This window comes from Typopeltis vanoorti, chromosome 17 (genome assembly GCF_054136105.1).
Source record: "Typopeltis vanoorti isolate ZY-2024b chromosome 17, IOZ_Tvanoo_1.0, whole genome shotgun sequence".
NCBI lineage: Eukaryota > Metazoa > Arthropoda > Arachnida > Uropygi > Thelyphonidae > Typopeltis > Typopeltis vanoorti.
Window position 1 is genome coordinate 54,476,491 of NC_143565.1, and position 13,678 is coordinate 54,490,168.

Consider the following 13,678-nt stretch of genomic DNA (forward strand, 5'->3'; position numbering starts at 1 on the left):
CCCCTAAACAGTGGGAAGGCTAACTACCACCACAACAACTCTGCGCATAAGAGTATATCGTTTTGTGTAATTTGTCCACTATGATTGGTCCGATTGAAACTAAAATTGAAATAAGTCGATAAATTTTAATAGTTATCTTAAATACTAAATCTTATTAAATTCTATCCAACCAGAACAGAATTATTGGAATGTATAATTGCGACACATTTTTCCGATTATGTGCCGAAAAATAATCCGACCGAAGCATAAACATGCGGTGCTTTAATAAATCTTTTTAGGCCTTCCAAATACCAAATTTCAGTACAAAAATCGTCTAAACAGTGTGCTGCAATAACTTGAGTGCTCACAAAAGACTCTTGTAGGTACATTACATTTGATTACTTATTTGAGTGACATTATAATTTTTAATATCCATGTATATTTTTAGAGGTGAGAAAATATATTATTATACATTAAGCAGTCCATCCTCTCCTCTTCTTTAATTTATTAAGGAAGATGAGAGGTGTGTATTCCAAATGCGTGTGTATTCCGGTTGGTATGTTTTGTGGGATAAAAAAATTGGAGTTTCCGGAATACCTCCTCCCCGTCCGTGTGAGACTACTCATTTTCAGCTGAAAATCCGAAAATGATAAAAGATTCTTCAGATCTTAGATAGGATTCGAATTCAGTTTTCCATTCAAAGGATGTTGCATCGATTGGATACACGTGCATTATGAAGTACATTATTTCACATATCCGTATATTATTTCGATTAAAACGTATTAAGGGGTCTGATAATATGTAGCAAAAATAGGCGATTGAACATGGACATGTCTTCGTGGCTCAATCAGAATAATTCCGTGTAACCTGCTAGGAAAAAGTCGAGTTTGAATGTAGATTTGCGGACGATATGTTTTTAAGTCTTCTCAACTGTACATGAGTTAGTCGGTCTCCAATGGAGGTGGCAGAGCTTTTTTCCTTTTTTTTTTCTTCCAATTTGTGGAAGTAAAACACTGTAGTGTTGGACAAATTCTCCGCTATCCCAGAAATACTCAACTGACTTACATACCACATTTTTCCAAAGGACGTTAGTTGTTTCTAAATTAAATCTAAATAGTCTAAATAAAGTTTAGAACCCGTTGTTAAAAATAAAATTTAATTAAGGTTTTGACACCAGGACATCCAAGTCTGCAGAAGTGATTTTTGTCGTTCGTGCAACTCTGGAGATCTATCTCAATGCAAACTCTACCTCATTCACAGATCATAACAATCTCTGTTTGACTCCCAAAACGATTTCTTATTTGATTCCCGAATAACTGAGACCAGAATGTGGATAGACGAAGATAAGTCATTCATATTGATCTCCTCAAATCACTCTGTCATAAAGCACGCAGATTGGTTCGGTATGAATTACAACAAATAAGAATAATCTATGAACTGAGTGCGTTTCCGAGCTGGTTTGGTTTAGCTTTGAAAAGCCCAAATTTCCTGCAGGGAAACTCTCATTTTCGTATGAGGTAAGAAATCACATTCGGTCGTAAACTTGACTATGCCGCATAATCTTAGCCCACCTAAAATTATGCGGCATAGTAAAGATATCGTCTTTCAACAATCAGCGTGAAAAACGAAGTATTCCCAAAACTTGCTATGATAATAAGCTTTATTATTTTGATGCATATTATTGTAGAGTATTGCTTCAAAATAATTTCTGCCGCTGCTGTATCGCCCATTTTAATATTATCCTACTAGTTTTTCGTATGATAATATTATCCTTTGTCATCTAGTGGCATACAGGATTACTAGGAGGTTACTTTAGTATTTCATTTGCGCAGCGAGGTCTCACATGATTTGTTAATAGCGTGACTCATTTGCATCACATTGTTAATAGCTTAGCTCTACCGACTTTATTCAATTGATGGTTGAATTAATCAATCAATTTAAAAATATTTTTGTTCTTCTTGGAACTATTAGCTATTAAATGTGTTTTTTTTTCTTAAAATCCATTACATTTTGTGTGTGTTTGTTAATCAGTAACTGAGCCATCGCTAAACTCACATAATAAAGTAACGAGACTGATTTGTAACGTGCACTTCGAAATACTGGATTGGTAGAAGCAGATAGGACATGTTTCTACAAACTCAAGTAGTGTTGGGCAATGAAGTTGTTCAGATTACTTTAGTACAACGAGACCATCATCGTTTTTAATGAAAGTGATCAAAACAGTTGAAAAACAATCATAATCTTAGAACATCATCCAAATTCATCACACATGGCATCGTGCGAATTCGTTTTATTCCAAAAATTAAGAAATTACCTAAAGGAATCACATTTCCAGTACATGTCTTGATAACTAATATAGAATTTTAAACATTTAATAAAAAAAAGTCAATAATACATTAAAATAAAAAAGAAATTACGAAAAGGATTATCTTGATGACATTCAAGTTTTTGTTTTCAGTTATTTGTTAGAAAAATCTTTTTTTAAGTCTATTTAATAGATTAGTTTAAAGGTCCACAAAAGGGAAATATTTTAGAAATGAGTCATAGACAAAAAAAAATTTTTTTAAATGAAAAAAATTGGGTCTATTTATTATGCAGCAAAAAAGTGAAATATCTACAACAGTTTTAAGCTACGGTAGTCAAGTATTAAGTTACTACGTGGGTGCACAAGATTAATGGATTTTTTCACCGAATAGATCTTTTTTTTTTTACAATTTTTTTCTGAATAGATGACACAATGGAAGCTTTATGAAAATATATTAGTTGTTTTGGTTGTTGTACAAAAAAATCACTTTTGTATCACATTTAGTTGTTGTAAAGTGTATCCTGAAATGTCGTATTGACCATTTACAAATAACTGAATTATTTTGGCAAAATTAATTTTTTTTTATTAAACGTTATCCCATATATGATCAAACCTCTTTGTAAAATGTGGTTTTTCAGAGGTCTGTCTATCGGCTGAACAAAACCTTAGAAAATGGTCAATCTGTTTTTTTGATTATATGAAGATGTAGTGGAATATCCAATGCTTTTAAACATGTGTATTGAGCATAAATATGCGTAAGGACAAATAGAGGTGTGAAGGATTATAGCTACGACTCACCAGTTGATGCAAGATTAGTGGGAAGGCGAGATGCCACATTCTCCACTACATATCCTCAATGGCGTTCAGGCATTTTGTTCTGCGCAGAAGATTTCAGTGAAAGATGGATCGTGCATGGCGGGAATCCTAGTCGGGTACCGATTGATTGATGGTTAAAAGGGATTTAGTTGTCATAAAGTCTTTTCTAAGTGCTTGGAGTTGTGTGAGAAAGCCTGGAGTTTTATTCCTTTTATTTGACTGAATTTCTCTATCCATCTTCTTTAGGAGCGAAATGTTACAGAAGGTTAAAAGAAGCCATTATTGTTTGAGTTAATGCACAGGTGCAAATAAGGAAAAAAGTAACGATCATTTGAATAATTATTATGCAGTTATATTTGATCCAAACGAAATGACTGTTTTGTTTATTTAGTGTGGAAACACGGTGATAGGTGGCGCGATCTATGAAATTATGTTTAAATAAGTTTCTGTTTGTGCATGCACGTGTGTCTTCAGTGGTTCTTTATCAACATTGAAAGTCAACAGTCTGTTATTTTATTACATTTCGTGATTTTAGATTTGTTTCAGAATAACGCATGCGCATAACGTTCTCTGTACTTGAAACTCATGAATTATAGTCAAATTTCGTCACGATACCCATCGGTATCCGACATCGAGTTTTTATTACAAACACAGAGAAGTTGATATAGATATTTTTCCCTAGCATTCTGTACTGAAAAAAAATAGGTAGATAGAATAGAGAGAGAGAGAGAGAGAGAGAGAGAGAGAGAGAGAGAGAGAGAGAGAGAGAGAGACGAGAGAGAGAGAGAGAGAGAGAGAGAGAGAGAGAGAGAGGGAGAATTATGCTTTGTTTCAGCCAATAATCTTCAAGAATATGAAACAAATAACCTGGTCTTTTAGTGGAATGTTTTCCATTGGTCATGTTCAGCTAAAATTAAAAAGTTCGCGATTTCATTGTCGGCAGCAATTTGCGATCTTAACGCTTAACTGAGACACCGGTTTTATTTAAAGATTACTTTTTCACTATAAACAATAAAGAGATGTTTTCTTTCTTTTCTTTAAGTAATTTAAAGAGTTGGGTTAGTTGAGATTTCGGCTGCAACTACTACAACTATGAGGCCAGTTAATAATGTCTGCGATTTGGGTACTCTAGTCGCTTTCGAGATGAAAAACTCATCTTCACATCACTAATAAACTCACCTTCATTTGAAAAGTACTTATAAAGGTTCCTCATGTTCTAGATCAGAGCTTCTTAAACTGTGGGTCGCGATCTCAAAAATGGGGTCGCGTAACCGAATGTCGGGGTCGCGAAAAATTTGGCAAGTAAAAGGTTTCTGAACGCTCAACGACCAAAAATTAATTCAGATTTTGTAAGAGGCTATTGTTTGTAATTCTTTATGTAAATGGTAAAAGTATATCTATACCAAAGAATTGTTTTAAAATAAATTTCTTTATGATTTATTATCAGTAAACGTTTGATTTGTATACCTATTTTATAAACCTATATACCAGGGGTAGCGTAAAAATGTCTCGGGTGAAAAGAGGTCGCGAGTAGAAAAGTTTAAGAAGCGCTGTGCCATCGGGGTGTTTAAAAATCACTCAAACAAACAGGTCTTATTTAATTTGATTTTAAGAATATCGAATGCAGACTTTCTAACCAGAGACGAATCTCGCGATGTTCTTGTTATAGTGATATGGATGCGAAATTTAAACAAAATTTGTGTGTGTGGTGACATACAGCGCAGTTATCTTGCTTAGCTTTTACTAACTGCATTTTGAACAGTTTAGACAGAAAATGGAGGAAAATCGATGAATAATACTACAACAGAAAGAGAAAACGAAGAGATGTGAATAGCAAATAAAGAAAAATATGCAGATATGACAAAAGTAAATCTGATTTTGTGAATCCCACCCAGGAATGGTTGTAAACCTATTTAACACCTTAGTACTGTGCGTGGACGGCTGTTATTAATCCAGAAGAACTTTTCAAGCCATTTCAGACCTCCAATAGCGGGAAGCCTTTCACTCCAGGGGATGAAAATCATCTGCCACCTAAAGACATCCACGGAATCGGTGCTACCATAGTGAGATTCCAACCTGAAGGCCGCTTGTTGGAGAGCAGGTACGCTATCCACCCATCTAACCAGCCCGGTAAGCATATATTACAGAACTAAGTATTATATACTCGTACAAACCATACCAAGTATACAGTAATACACTAAAAAAGGTTACGGATCGTAAACAACATAAAATAAAGAAATCTAAGAGACAGAAGTTTTAAACGTATTATGCCGAGGAAAGATTTCCTAACACCAGGAAATCAACGGTACGATAATCTGAAATTGTGCGTGTGGCCTGTAACCTGCAGCAGCGATTTCGTAGACATCTGCCATAATGCATGATGGTCTTTGTATCTATCTCGCCTAGCATTTATCTGAAAGTAGAGAGCCTATTGAAAAGTCTAAATCTAAGACCAATGGATCAAAACTGTGGTCACTCGATTTCGTTATGGAGCTTTTGAAGCATCTTAACAGGACCTTTTAATAACAGTTAATAAACTGTACAGCTAAACACTGGTATTCAACTTCTGAATTGATGGAACTGATAACCGTCGGAATATCTCTATTCCCTCCGATATAAGTCCTTGTCAACTATATGTATAAAATATCCAAAGGTCATTTAAAAGGCCGCTGAATGCATCGAAGAAAGTGCAAAATATTAAATAAATAAATATCTGACTTCTGTTCTATTTTCTTTTAATTATTAATTAAAAAAATAATGTTATCTGCGTGAAAGGGTACCAATTGCGCATGTGCATACTCTCAATAAAACTACAGAGGGAAATCTACATATATAAGTATTGAAAGAATAGGATGTCTTGTCGTTTAGCACTTGCATATATACACAGTTTTTTTTATTATTGATATTTGGACTACAGATCCGCTCTAACAGTTAGGAAATTGTGACCAATTTTTTCCCCAAAGATTAGACGCACATTAATCCTGCAAACCGCAGTTCCTTACTGAAAACCGAAATCTCGGCTTCTCAACGACAACGGCTCATCTCACGTTTCCTAATTACATCCCACGCGATTTCTTCTGATCTAAAGGTTATGTGCACTTCGATAACCTGCCTGAGATTGTTTTACAGACAGCTAAATCTCCCCTTTTTAGATGCGTTTCGCAATATTGGTAAATTACCTATTAAATTTGTTTTGTTTGTCTCTCCACCCATTCGTGCACATTAAAAATTCCAGTCTGATTAGACAGACTCTAAGAATATTGGTACTGTATTTAGCTTTTCTCTTAAAATTCATCGGGATGTCTCAATTTTGGTAGAAATCGAAGTATTCTTAGTGACCAAATTACGGCAAACTCATACATCGATAAAACTATAAAAGAAACAAAAAACTGGTTCTAGATTCAATTGTTGTGATAATAATGAAAATTACGTCACCATACAAGAATGACATTATGAAATGCACCGTTTTCATGATCTACCAGATATTCTGTGCGTCCAAAATTATCCTCACTCAATCTAATTTTATTTACTGCCTTCGATTCAATTGGCAGGTTCTCAGACCATCTCCGTAGTAGGAAATTAACAGCCAGCACAGCTCCGTGTAATGTTATAAGATCGTTATTGACATTAACTCACAGCAACAAATCCAAACGATTTTGGTAATCTCAAGTCATTCTGTGTACTCAAATTTATACGCCAAAAATTTAGCGTATAAATTTTTTTTCAGTTTTCAGTTGATTTAAATCTTTTGTCTAATATTGGCAATAAAACGGACCGAAACCAAAAGTGAGATTGCGCGACCAATTTTAGTAAAGAATACGAATATAAAATTTCAGCAAAATTCATCCAGAGAGACCCGATAATTCGAGATCGGAATATTTCACTGAAATATTCATACCAATAAACAGAATCTAATAAGATGCTCCAGATCACGTGATCAATCCACGGTTTGTTTAATCATCGATAGCATGCAAATCTATCAACCATAAAATACGAGCTACAAAAGTGTAAAAATATAGACTAATGCTGTACCACTTCCCTGAGAAGTCTAAAGATTTTTAGCGAATGAACGTTGTACATCTTGGATCTAGTAAAAAAAATCCAGGGAATAGAAGTGACATATCACCGAACAGTGTGACGTAATAAACAATGGAAAACTTCCAAACTGTTGTGAGAACCCTTTCAAGTATTCGTGCGAAGTTGAAGGGACAACTGAGTAAAAATTATAGACCTTTGGAGAAGTTGGTTACAACTTCTCCAAAGGGCTATAATCATTAATTGTTATGATCATTATGACCATAATTTTCTTCTTCTTCTTCTTCTTCTTAGAATATAGATTAGAATCGAGATTTCTAATGAATGCATTTCGGAGATGGTAATGCAAACCTAACTATGAAAACTATATCTCCTATACTGCGCATGACATAAATATTTTACACTCGTGAATTAAAGGAAATCACATTCGAGAGGAGAAAATATTGTGACAATGAGCCACATCGATTAAGCAATCTCATGCGAAACGTTCCGAGTACTTCAGAGCATTTCTCCGCATCCTCACAACTTTCAACAACCCTAAACTTTAACTACCACCATGTTTTCAGATGTCTTTCCATTTTCTCCGTAATGCGCTGTTTAAAGCAGTTATCATTTTCCCCACCAAACTCTTCGAATAGCTACCTGAAAGTTTTGTTATCCTTGTTCCATGAAACTGTCTGATATTTATGTTCCAAATGAACATTTATCACTTCATAAAAGTAACTTTTTTTCCATTGCGTTCTAACATGTTATATCCACATCCAAAAATCAGTTGCACGAGGAGAGGTATTGTTGACCTGAAGTCTAGCGGGCAACAATGAAACTATGAAGCAGACGAAACTACGCCCAGTGGCTGCTACTTAAATTCAAAAACTGGATAATAAGGAAAGAAAAACGTTGCACACAAAACGGTCTAAAAAGTTGTTTTCGTTCTTATCTCATTGCGGCAGCTCTCTCCATTGCTCCAAAACAATTCGTCCCGACTCCTATAACTGGCTGTATTTTCCTATTAACCGAAGTAGTTTGTTGTTTGGCGCGCGCAAAACGACGTTATATGTGTGGATCACTTATTGATTTGCCACCCCCTCCTGTTTATAAGTGCCTCTCCGGGACAAGTAGAACAACGCCTCTGCCAACTTGTAACTCTAAGCACGTACGCTAGGATTAAATGAATTTTAAAGTTGACATTTTGAGGAGTACTGAACTACGCATGCTCAATAAGTGTATGCGCCTAACTATGCGGTTTGCGGAGGAGTGTTGTTGATCTTCACTTGTAAAATAGATGTCCACGTAAAGGGCAAATTTTATTGTCTGATGTATACCCGTTAAATCCGTTATCTTTAAAACGGCATGTTGTGTGCGGCAATATTCAATAAATAATTGAGCGAATGTATAAAAACAAACAGCAAATGACATTCAATTTGCTGTGTAGCAATATAAAAAACGGAAGATGGTACGTGAGAGGTGATTTTTATCGGTTGCAACACGTATTTGAGAATTGTATTTTTATGAAAAGATTTATAAATTTTTAACGAAAAATTGATGTGATCTTTTATGAAAAAATTATATGAATTTTTTATGAAAAATGTATATGATTTTTATGAAACTTTTTATGAAATATTTTTCAAAAGAAGATATGTTCAAAAGAATATTTGTTCTTTTTCAAAAGGAAAAGAACAACTGTTCTTTTTCTTTTAAGACAGGCCAGACACCTCAATTCCTTCATGGTGATTATCACTACTTTTCAGCACACCCTCACACGTGGAAGAATTTGAAGCATCCACTTCAGCCGGACCACGGACATATTTCTAGGAAATACACTTATCTAATAGGAAATCCGTACTATACAAGATAAAACGGAGAACAATCATAGTAGGGAACAATCATTAAGGAATCTAATTCACTTCTGTTCAATAGAATCAATAAATTGAACAGAGAGGTGTTGGAGATTGCCTTCCCAATATGAGAATCCTATTTGATAGCTAAGTGGATATAAGACTGTTAAGTGTAAGCAGGAATCCACATAAAAAGACACAACAGTGGAAGAGAACAATCCAGCTTCTTGGATGCCGAGACTGTGACAGATGTGATGTGTTTATTGAGAAGCTTCAGATTATCTTATATGCAGAAAAAATTATCTTTGTATTAGAGAACTAAGGGTGTCATGAAGATTTAAGATCAAGTGGAGTGGATTAAGATGTGGAGATAATGAACGCCATTAGATTATTCTTCTTTGCAGAATAGTATGGTGATGGAATATAAAGAATTATAGTTGTTATTCCAGACATTTTGTTTGATCGTACATTGAAAGGTCAGTGAAATGAGATGGAAGAGGAGGAGAAAGATAAGATATTGTCATTATGTCTACAAAAGCTCGAATTTGATATGTACTTAGAGAGAAATCAGGCTGATGATATACAGGAGAGAGAGAGAGAGAGAGAGAGAGAGGAGTTTTCTGATTTTCCTACAATAAAAGGCAAAATATTTTCGGTTCTCAAGATCTTACAGAATGCAGAAAAATTATCACAGACAATCTTTGAGTCAGACCTAAACAAATGATGCGAAGATGTTAAGAGCGTCAGTTGAAGTTTTTAGGAACTTTTCCGCAGTACCTCATTCAAAGGTGGATGGCACAAGCACAAAGCTCAGAATTTATTTCTGGAATTTCTATTTCCCACAAACTCTCTCTCTCTCTCTCTCTCTCTCTCTCTCTCTCTCTCTCTCTCTCTCTCACTAGCTCTTTACAATATTGTCATTTTACCTCTTCCTTCCTTTTTTTCAATTACTTTTATGGTGGAATTGGTTATAGTAGACCATTATGCAACTGCTTCCGTTCCTATTCAGTATTGGGTTTAAGATTTCTTTCATCGATAACTGCAGTGAGGATGACAAATGCTTCTCAGTGTACATTATCGGCAGAATGCAACTCACTTGTTGTTGAGTAGAACGAATCACGAAAAATACCATCTTCATATTTTATCTTTCTGTCTTAAGTGTTTTTAGATATAGTTTCCGTATACCGAAGTGATTGTCGTCCCGTTCATAACAAAATGAAATATAATTTGATGAAATGCTATTAATCCAAACAACTGCTAAACAAAAGATGAATGTACGCTCGCTCGCACGCACGCACGCACGCACCACACACACACACACACACACACACACACACACACACACACACACACACACACACACACACACACACACACACACACACACACACACACACACACACACACACACACACACACACACACACACACACACACACAAATTTAACACTTTTTTTTTTTTTAAATTTCACTTACGAAACGTTATAAACTTCTAGCACATTATTATTAATAACGTTGGTCGACTAAGGTTAGATAATTTGGAATTCCTACTCTAGAGAGATCAAACATGAACCTTTTCAAGCCACTTCAGTTGTCTATTAAGCAGGCAGCAGGGCGGTGGTCTTACATTGAAATGTTTTCACTTTAAGTCAAGGTTAAGAAACGTTTACAACATATAAGCCAAAAACTGCTCTAAGTTCAATTAATCTGATCATTAATAACGTTACTGTATATTCAAGAATAATATTACGAAACTGTCTTTTTATGATCGTCTACAAATCATTTCCATACTAATTAAAAGCTATCTTGACTTCAACGCTGCTTGTACAGAGGAATTTTTAAATCCAATTCGTTCATCGCACTTGTGATGCTTGAGTTCTAACTGAGTTGACGCACATTCCATTCATTGTTTTAAGTTTCACGCTCGCGTGTCTGTAACATCGAATGGTTTTTATGAGTCACGCGCTTCTTTTTTTTTGTCAAATGTTTAAAGGAAGGCTTTTCTCATTGAACAACATCTCCTTTTGTAGGTGAGAAATTCGACAGATGCTTCGTTTCTTTATTTCTAACTTCCTTTTATAGCAAAAGATTTGCAATTTCTTTTTTATTTCCTATTTTAACCACTAATCATCTATAAACAAATCTACAGCTACACAATCTACGTTTTCTTACATGAGAAGAATCCACTCCTCAAGAAGAATTTGTGGAGTAGATTACGTTTTTCCATAGTCATACTCTATAATCCAAATGCACTAAGAGTTCGCTTTTGACTCACTATTTTTTTTAATTTCAATAGAAAATATACGGAGACACACGCATTCGTAAAGTGCGATATTCAAACAGACCTACGGAGTGGAATTTGAAACAAAAAAATAATAATAATCTTTTGGCATTATCATGAACAGCCGAATAACACTTTCCCAAATGTGTTATAAATGAAACTGCCATTATCCAACATTACGAAAATATTCAAAAATGGACTCAAATCACAAATGCTGCTCTGCAACAATGACTGGTATAAAAACATACTGGTGCTGCCACCTACACTCCAAAAGCTTACTAGTAGAGTACAGATATTGCTGCCTTCAAAAGGTGTTTTTCCTTTACCTTGTTTTCGATATCCGTATGTGTAAATACAAATAAGTATATTCTTAGAAAACAGAGTACTCGAAAGAACTTAAATTGGCACATCTCTTCACTTGGGTAACTTATAGCTATGAAGGGTATACATTATGATTGCCAAAATTATCTAGTCACTCCCATTTGTCTCGAATGCATAGCAGTAAAAAAACATCATAACAGTGCTAAGTATAAGAGCGTGGAGTGCATACTACATTAGTCCACTAACTGCACTGGCTAGTATAATAATGGAGGTGTTTAGAGAACTCATTTCTAGGAAGGTGTTATCGTAGGTTTCTATGTTAGTCAGTTTTAGTATTAATTAGACATCGTTTCATTAAACCATGTTCAGATTTTTTGCGATTCTCCCAATCACACATTTCAGGATGCCTGCTCTGCTGAGCTCTGTGCCAGAACACTACGCACTAACCTGCACATCCATGAAACATTGCTGCAAACAAACTATGCATCACTCATAAATGCTCAGATTTAATCTGAGGTGCGGATTTCGCCGCGGTTGGATAATAAGTCGTCAGGAAGCTGTAGTATAGAGTGGCCAGTCACGATACACAAACACACACTTTAAATGAGGCGGAGGTGTTTGGATACGACGACGGTTATAATAAATTATTTACTCAGTGTATTGTTCCATCTGTTAAGTGTGTGTTACTGACACTGCGGAGTATTTTGTGTTACGTGCACTGTATCGATTAGTAATAAGTATTACTAATTAGTAATGCTTATTACTAATGAAAGATCACGTAAACATCACACCATTCATTCAAGTTAGGTTTTAAACAATTCCTATACATGTTAATTAATCAATGCAACCGAAAATCTGCGTCTGTAAGTGGAGGATAAAAATGTAACTTCCAGTTTGTCTCCTTCTATAACTTAGAACGAGAGTTACGTCAAAAGAACAGCAACACTTTTTGTGGTTATTTCTATTGACGCCAACTCCACTACGGCTTTGCGGAAAGTGTGTTTGTAAACTGTGTTTCTCTGGCCAGTTTACTGATTTGTAGAAGAAAAAAAAGCTGTTTCCGACTGGCGTATGAGATTCGCTAACCTTCGGCAGAAAAATTGTTATAAAAGATCCCCGCTTCCGAGACAGGTTTCGAACGTTGGTTTTTCCACTCAAAGGGGAATCGTAAGTTCGAAATGCGGTACGGAAGTGCCACTACGAGTTGATCGGAAGTTTATTTACAACTTCAAAGATCTCAATTGTAACTGTATTCCTTATTTCATTCGTTCTGTTTTTATAGCTTGAATAAAGATCTACAGTGCCACATAGAAAACAACTGACGTGCTGTTCATGGAGGGAAGAGTGTTTACCAAACTTCGCCACTGAAAGTTCGAAGGCACAAAAATAGTTTTTATTTATTTATTATTTTTTGTAAAACTTTTGTTTTCTTATCTATACTGCTCAAAACAATTAAGGGATATTGGTGTTGTTGTTATTTGTTATTATATAATAAATTTGTATAATTTGTTAAATTTGTAATAAATATCGATTATTTAAACAATATCTCATCAATTACACACTATCCATAAGTAAAAATAATATTTATTCATGTATAAAGTACCAAATAGTTATAATTATTTGCAGAAATTAATAATTATCCAACAAAAACTAAAATATCCCCTAATTATTTTGAGCAGTGTACTTATGACTGATATGTTGACTGTTTGGCAAACATTCTGTGCAAATTTATATTTTTAAGTTAAATATTTATTTATTTATTATTATTATTATTATTATTATTATTATTATTATTATTATTATTATTATTACAAGAGACCTCAAGGGATACTTCGTACTCCAAAGTACATAACTTTATTAGCATTGAATTGACAGCCATTTTGAAAGTACTGCATATCAGTCTCATTCTTGATTACTCTGATACTTTCATGATGTTATTGATGCGAAGATATAAAATCACAGTAGGCTAAGACTAATCTCTGTAGTGCAATGAAAATTCCATTGCACATCACAATTGTGCAACTTTATCATCTCCTCACATGTCTGAGTTTCTTCATCCAGCGAACAGTGTTGAGCTCAATGTTGCACACACCAGATTAATAGCTT